Below are 7,820 nucleotides of genomic sequence, written 5' to 3' on the forward strand. Positions count from 1 at the left end.
ATGCTGCGGTGGCACCAGGACAGAGGGATGCATCAGCGGGGGCATTCAGGTGATGGCTGGCAAACAGCTCTCGATAGTGCTGCAATGGAGATAGCCAGTCCCTGTGCCCTTTGCTGAGCAGCTGCTGGTGCTTGGAAGTTGCACATCTGTACAAGCTTATTGCTCACAGGAAATGGTTTGTACTGGTCCAATGGCTTCACTTTTTCCCCACCTGGAGCTGCCTGCCTGGGGGTAAGGGGACAGGGCACATATGTGGGCAGCCTGTAGGTCAACATCCTCAGAGTAGCCAAGTCTTAGGTTCACTTGGGATGGAGGCATTCCACAAACCCATTCCCCTTCATGCCATCAAAAAAGAAGTTTTTGTGAGGAGGGTCCCTTTGAGACAGAGCCTTCACAATTTCCTGGGCCAGGATCCCTCCAACCACTGCACACACTGGGGCCATCTAGAAGAATAGTACCTGACAAAGTCTTCAGGGAGCAGGTCAGGACTAACAACCAGGGAGTCAAGCATGTTGTTTCAAATCTGGAGCAACAACTCAGAATCTTCACCAAAGGTAACAGAACTAGTATCTCTTCCTTTACCTGTGCAGAACTTCAGGAGCTCTTGAAGGAGAAGGTAACCCAAAGTTGTGAACTTCAGAGCTACTTTTGCTTTATCACTGCTCCAGTCCACTTGTGGCCCTTCCTTAATAGAGCAAAAGACCACCTTCTTTTTGACCTAGTTGTTTCAGATGAATCAAGTTTTGCTCTTGGTATCAGGTCCATCTTCTTCTACCCATTGGCTAACTTTGGCAACTTTGGTTTTCTCCTCTACAAATCCATGCTCTCCAAGATTGGCAAATGTATACCCATTGTAGCCAAAAACATCATCTCCTCTAAAAAACTTGATATTATTTTTGTGACAGATCTGGTCAACTTTGACTTTGATATCCCTGGAGCAGCAAGTCAGACAAGTAATGTCAAACCAAGTGAAAAATGACTCCGGTTTCTTCTCTGTATTCTGGGTGTCCACCTTCATATCCACCACTGGGTTGAGATTTTGGGCTTGCTCCAAAGAGGCTTCAGCCCTTGTTACAGCCAACAGATCCAGTATGGATAAGGAACTGAGCTTCATGGTCTTCTGGAGATACCTGTTTAGGATCCAACATGGTCAGTCCTTTCACTCCTGCCAGAATGAGATTCTTGGCAAAGTTAGCCCCAAGTCCTTTCATGCCAACAAGGAGCACCCTGGAGGCCTGCAGCCGTTTCTAGGCCTCCAATCCCCACGGACTGTGCTACCTCCTCCTGGGTGATGTTGCTGCCAGCCTTCTCCTTCTCCACCATACTATGAGCTCCAGCTGCCTGTACTTAGGTTCTGTCCACAGCAACCACCTGTCAGCCCCACCATGTGCTGCCAACCTATTTTGCTAAACATTTAAGGAGGAAATAATACCGACTTTGTGTAAAATCTTTTAGAACATAGAAGAGTGAACCCCTCCCATCACAGTTTATTTATGAGGTCAGCATTAAAGCTACAGTAATAAAAACAGTATGATATTAGAGAAAGAATAGACATATAGAGCAAATGAACATAATAGAGAATCCAGATGCATTAAGTGAGAATCTGCATTTTAATAAGATTCATAGGTGATTCACAAGTATATTCAATTTTGAGAAGCATTAAGCTAGAATGAGAATGAATGGTCTTAATCTACAATAAAAATGATCTCTTATTAGTTCACATCTCTTAAAGTGACTTTACCATTGATTAGGTCCTCAAATCTCCAACTTAGGTGTTATCCTTGATTTTTCCCTTTTTCTCACCCCTTCCTCCAAGATCATATCTGCAAGTTCTATTGGTTCATACCCTCCCGAACAGGTCTCAATTCATCTATGTCCTTATTCCATGGCCATCCTATTCCAAGATACCATTTTCTCTCCTATACTACTGAGGCCTCCTGATTTCCTTACTTCTTTTTTCCCCTACAGACAAGTTATAAAACAGAGTGATCTTCGTGGAGCTTGTGTCCTAGTGGAGAAGACAAAATAAACATATGAATAAATAAATGAAAACAGTCATTATTAACTGTAATAAATACAATGAAGGGCATCAATACAGTGATGTGATAAACAGAAAGGAGGCTACTTGCCTCTTGTAGATAAAGACTATATAAGTAAGCTTGGGTTGTCCTAACAAGATACCACAGACTGGGTGGCTTGAACAACAAAAACGTATTTTCTCACAGTTCTGGAGGCTGGTAGTCTAAGGTCAAGGTTACCTCAGGGTTGGTTTCTGGTGAAACCTCTCTTCTGTGTGTAGAGAGTTATTATTATTATTATTATTATTATTATTATTATTATTATTATTTCTGTGTTTTAACCAGGCTTTCATGCAGGATAGGGGGCAGGGAGCATACTGCTGTATCTCTTCTTGTAAAGACACCTGTCAGTCCTATCAGGTTAGGACCCTTATAACCACTTAACTTTACCTATTTACAGGCCCTATCACCAATAGTAATATTGGGATTAAGACTTCCCTGCATAAAATTGGGTAGGTGGAGATACAGTTCAATCCACAGGAAGATTGGGAAGGCTGCTCTATAGAGGTGGCATCTGAGGATCTGAGGTTTGAGGTGGGGCCAACCATATAAAGAATAAGAAAAAGAGCATTATAGTTAGAGGGAGCCCATGGACATAGGATATCTTCAAGTACTGGAGTTTTGGATTATCAGGAGAAAAAGTAAATCTACCTATTCCAATCCTGATTGGAGGTGAGACTTTACAATCAGACCTGACATCTTTATATTTCTATTCAAAAGTCACTCTACCAGCATTTGAAATTGGCATTTCAACAAGGACAGAAAGAATACAAAAAGCAGCAGCCAATTATAGGCAGGTGGAAATTGCCACTTTATTTCCAATCCAAAACTAATACCTCTCCCTGAGACTGGTTCACTTAAAAGCCATCTCAATGGAAGATGACTTCTTGGGACATTTTATTAAGTATTCAATAGCTATATGACTGTTCCACTGATGGCAATTTAAAAACATTACCATGAAGGAAAATTCCTTAGACAGTTCTAAAGTTCTCATTGGCTGATATACATGGAAATTCTTAATTTCAGACTAAGTCAACTGAAAAATATTTGACATCACGTGTCAGCAAAAACTTCTTATGGGTGCTCCCTGCAGCTCTCCACTGTTTACTCAAGCAGCAGCTCCCAGTGGACCGTGGTTGAGATGTGCTCTAAGGCAGGAATGGGGAATGTGAAACACTGAAATTTTTCCACATTTATTCAACCACACCCCATTTTCATTATCTCTGTGCAGGGAGGTGAACAGAGAGAACTACTAAATACCACAATAAACATGATTTGTGCTTGATTCACTCTTTTCCCAGTGTAATCATCAATAGCATCATAGTGATATAAATGGGCTGAGTTCATGGGCAGGGAAGGGTTGCTTTCATGGCAGATCTTTAAGCGATTGAAGTCTTAAATTACTCACTTTCCATATGTTGTATTAGTGTTACTTTGTAGCAATCAGTTGACCGAATATTGTATTCGAAAAATTACCTTAAATGTTATTATAAGACATAAATTGTGTTGTTTGTGAAAAGAATACAAAAATAATACATGTTGAAAAATGCATTTGCTGTATATGTTTTCAACAAAACGTGTATATTCTTGATTTTCTCTAAGGACCAATTTCTGTTTTTGGTTTGTACTAATAATTTTTTTTACAAATAATTGAAAGTTTACTTTATTACAGATGGTATTTGTCTATAGCCAAAAATACTTTCCAAGATGCACCTTAGCTCAAAAAACTAGTTTAAAAAGCATCTTCAATGAAAACAGTCAAAACAGATGAACAAGAATCAAAGCCCCTTATGAGCATCATAATTGGCTATTTGCACCTCACTAGCCCTAGTTTTTTTTTTAATTAATCTAGAATCCAAATGTGTAAGAATCAGAAAATCAATTGTGTGACTATACACAGATTTAATGCAACACAGTTACTTGAAGGGCTGCCATTTGTGCTATGTTAAAAACAGGATTTTACACATCTCTCTAAACTGGACCAGATTAAACTGATCACTGAGTTTAATACAGTCGAGATGACCAAGTATTGAATAGTTTTGGCTAAAACTCTGGACAGTTGGTTGAATAGGCAGAAAAATTAATTTTTCTACACTCACAACTGTATCTTTAGATTTTTATATCAGCATGAAGGCATTTAAAAAAATACCCTGAGTGCCTACTGTTTATGAAGCAGTGAGCTAAAATGAAGGAACAAAATACATATGACACATCATTATATGTTATATTAATGTATATTACATTTATTATACATCAGTGTATAATATACATCAGTGAATAAAATGTATATTATCTATAATCATTAATATATAAATATCTGAAAGACAATTGATCTTTGATCAATTATACAGGCAATAAATTGCCTTTATGATAAGATTGTTATTAGAATTTAAGTAAATGAGATAAAAATTCCATTTCAAAAATGTTTTGAACTAGCAGTATTAGGTTGTTCTGAACATGTACTGCCACCCAATGGAGATGTGCCCCAATGGCACCAGTGTGTAGGTTCAGAGACCATACATCCTTTTGAGGAAATAATACAATGTGCAAATCATTCCGTGTGGTAGGTTTTTGGGTTTAGAATGCACTAGATTGCCCTAGGGGAGGGACAGATGGTGAACTTTAGGTAAAACAATTTTCTTCTGTAAATCCAGGGGTGAAAAAAGCCTTACTCAAAATCTGATCTGAGGAGACTATAGTGAAATAGTGAAATTGCCTATAAGTATCTTAGTGATATCAAGTAAAAGTGACTATTTCTTAGAAACATTACCAATATGCTAATAATAACCTGTTTGTGTTATGTAGAAGTTGTATCATGGAAAAATTGAGGCTGGGGAAAAAAAAACACTGGAATAAACTACAGGTCTTCCAGGCTACAGGTCTCCAAATTTTCAGCTTGATCCTTCTATTTTGTTTTTTGTTTTTTGTTTTGTTTTGTTTTTCATATAATCTGGTTCTTATGTATCAAGGGTAGTTTGTAAAGAGTTCTGACTGCTCAAGAAGAGGTATGGATTAGAATGTCCCTTATGGTCCCTTCCACCTTCACAATTACATTTTCAATTCCATTGTTCAAGCCTCTGACAAAAAGTACTTAAAGAGGAAAAAAATGCAATTCACCTCCAAAGTTCTTTTTTTTTTAATAAATTAATTATTTATTGGTGTTCAATTTGCCAACATACAGAATAACACCCAGTGCTCATCCGTCAAGTGCCCCTCTCAGTGCCCGTCACCCATTCACCCCCACCCCCCGCCCTCCTCTCCTTCCACCACCCCTAGTTCGTTTCCCAAGGTTAGGAGTCTTTATGTTCTCTCTCCCTTTCTGATATTTCCCACACATTTCTTCTCCCTTCCCTTATATTCCCTTTCACTATTATTTATATTCCCCAAATGAATGAGAACATACACTGTTTGTCCTTCTCCGATTGACTTGCTTCACTCAGCATAATACCCTCCAGTTCCATCCACGTTGAAGCAAATGGTGGGTATTTGTCGTTTCTAATGGCTGAGTAATATTCCATTGTATACATAAACCACATCTTCTTTATCCATTCATCTTTCGATGGACACCGAGGCTCCTTCCACAGTTTGGCTATCGTGGACATTGCTGCTAGAAACATCGGGGTGCAGGTGTCCCGGCGTTTCATTGCATCTGAATCTTTGGGGTAAATCCCCAGCAGTGCAATTGCTGGGTCGTAGGGCAGGTCTATTTTTAACTCTTTGAGGAACCTCCACACAGTTTTCCAGAGTGGCTGCACCAGTTCACATTCCCACCAACAGTGTAAGAGGGTTCCCTTTTCTCCGCATCCTCTCCAACATTTGTGGTTTCCTGCCTTGTTAATTTTCCCCATTCTCACTGGTGTGAGGTGGTATCTCATTGTGGTTTTGATTTGTATTTCCCTGATGGCAAGTGATGCAGAGCATTTTCTCATGTGCGTGTTGGCCATGTCTATGCCTTCCTCTGTGAGATTTCTCTTCATGTCTTTTGCCCATTTCATGATTGGATTGTTTGTTTCTTTGGTGTTGAGTTTAATAAGTTCTTTATAGATTTTGGAAACTAGCCCTTTATCTGATACGTCATTTGCAAATATCTTCTCCCATTCTGTAGGTTGTCTTTTAGTTTTGTTGACTGTATCCTTTGCTGTGCAAAAGCTTCTTATCTTGAAGTCCCAATAGTTCATTTTTGCTTTTGTTTCTTTTGCCTTCGTGGATGTATCTTGCAAGAAGTTACTGTGGCCAAGTTCAAAAAGGGTGTTGCCTGTATTCTCCTCTAGGATTTTGATGGAATCTTGTCTCACATTTAGATCTTTCATCCATTTTGAGTTTATCTTTGTGTATGGTGAAAGAGAGTGGTCCAATTTTCCCAGCACCATTTATTGAAGAGACTGTCTTTCTTCCAATGGATAGTTTTTCCTCCTTTATCGAATATTAGTTGACTATAAAGTTCAGGGTCCACTTCTGGGTTCTCTATCACCTCCAAAGTTCTTAAAAAGACTTATGCTAGGTGCTTTCTCAAATATGTTAAATAGGCATTTTCACATTTTTATTGACCTAGAACTTGAGAATATTGTCCCATGGCAAGTTTTTAAATAAAAAGGTGTGTTGATGCAGAGTTTTGCTTTGTTTAGAAAATCTATCATTCAGTAAAAGTTAAAGTAATTTCCAGTTCAGTGATAATGTTGCTATGAGGCTCTTTATGTTCAAAGTACCACTTCCATTTTTCACATAGGCCAAAGTAGCAGAGGGTTTGGGGTGTTGGCAGGGACCCTGGCACATAGGAACCAGAACTTCTTTTTTTTAATTAAAAAAAATTTTTACATTTGAAACTAATGATGTATTATACGTTGGCTAACAGAACTTTTTTTTAAACTATAGCTGTTAAAAAGGTCTGAGCTTAGTAGTATCATTTTGGACATGCTGCAACATTCTCTAAGGCAGCAACCGCATTACTGAATTTATCATTTGATTACCTTAACACCCTAGTCTCCAAAGAGAATAATTACCTAATAATGCATATTATGTGACTATTTAAATTACTATGAAATGTGATAAGAGAGATTAAATGAAAATTTAAGAGATTAATTAAATGAAAAATGTTATGGTAAATTTCTTGTATACATCTTCGGAACAAGTGATTGAAGCTATGCTTCATGTAGTCTTTGCAGAGTTTTTCTATTTATTGAAGTGTCAGAAAGTGACAAACATGGAGGCAAAAGTGATGGAACATTATATCAATTGATCACCAACTGAATTGGTACATTGTTGCTATAATTGAAAATTACCGCTCCATTAAAAAATAAATATTACATATTTTACAAAAATTATGCCAAAGATAGCATCTTTTAGCCAGCAGAAAGTTTCCATGATCAAATCAGAATACTTTAATAATGATAAGGTACTCTACTAAAAAAAGTTATAAATGCCTTATCTGTACAAGATGCATAGAGATACACTAATGACAAAATAAACAGATGGGAATGCAGTTGCTCTGCTAGATCATCATTAATAAATTTGTCTTAAAGGATGTTGCTAAAGGGCTACGGTGGAATCTAGATACCTACTCAAGATAGAGCTCTTGTGTCTCACTTGCAATTCACTGGGATTGAGAATCATTGGAGATGTGCTTATGAATCTTGACCCTGTGGATCTGTCCTACTCTCTATTTATCTTACTCTTGGCCATATTCTCCAAGTGCAGAAATCAATTCCATTTTAATTCTTACAAGTTCCTAAGGGTACCAGTTAA

General features: G+C 38.0%; 1 pseudogene; it reads right to left on the reverse strand.

Moving 5' to 3' along the window:
• Positions 1–299: 299 nt before the first annotated feature.
• Positions 300–1,323, reverse strand: LOC112933784 (SUMO-activating enzyme subunit 1-like; annotated as a pseudogene).
• Between the last annotated feature and the right edge of the window lie 6,497 nt (positions 1,324–7,820).

This window comes from Vulpes vulpes, chromosome 4 (assembly GCF_048418805.1).
Source record: "Vulpes vulpes isolate BD-2025 chromosome 4, VulVul3, whole genome shotgun sequence".
In the NCBI taxonomy this organism is placed as follows: domain Eukaryota; kingdom Metazoa; phylum Chordata; class Mammalia; order Carnivora; family Canidae; genus Vulpes; species Vulpes vulpes.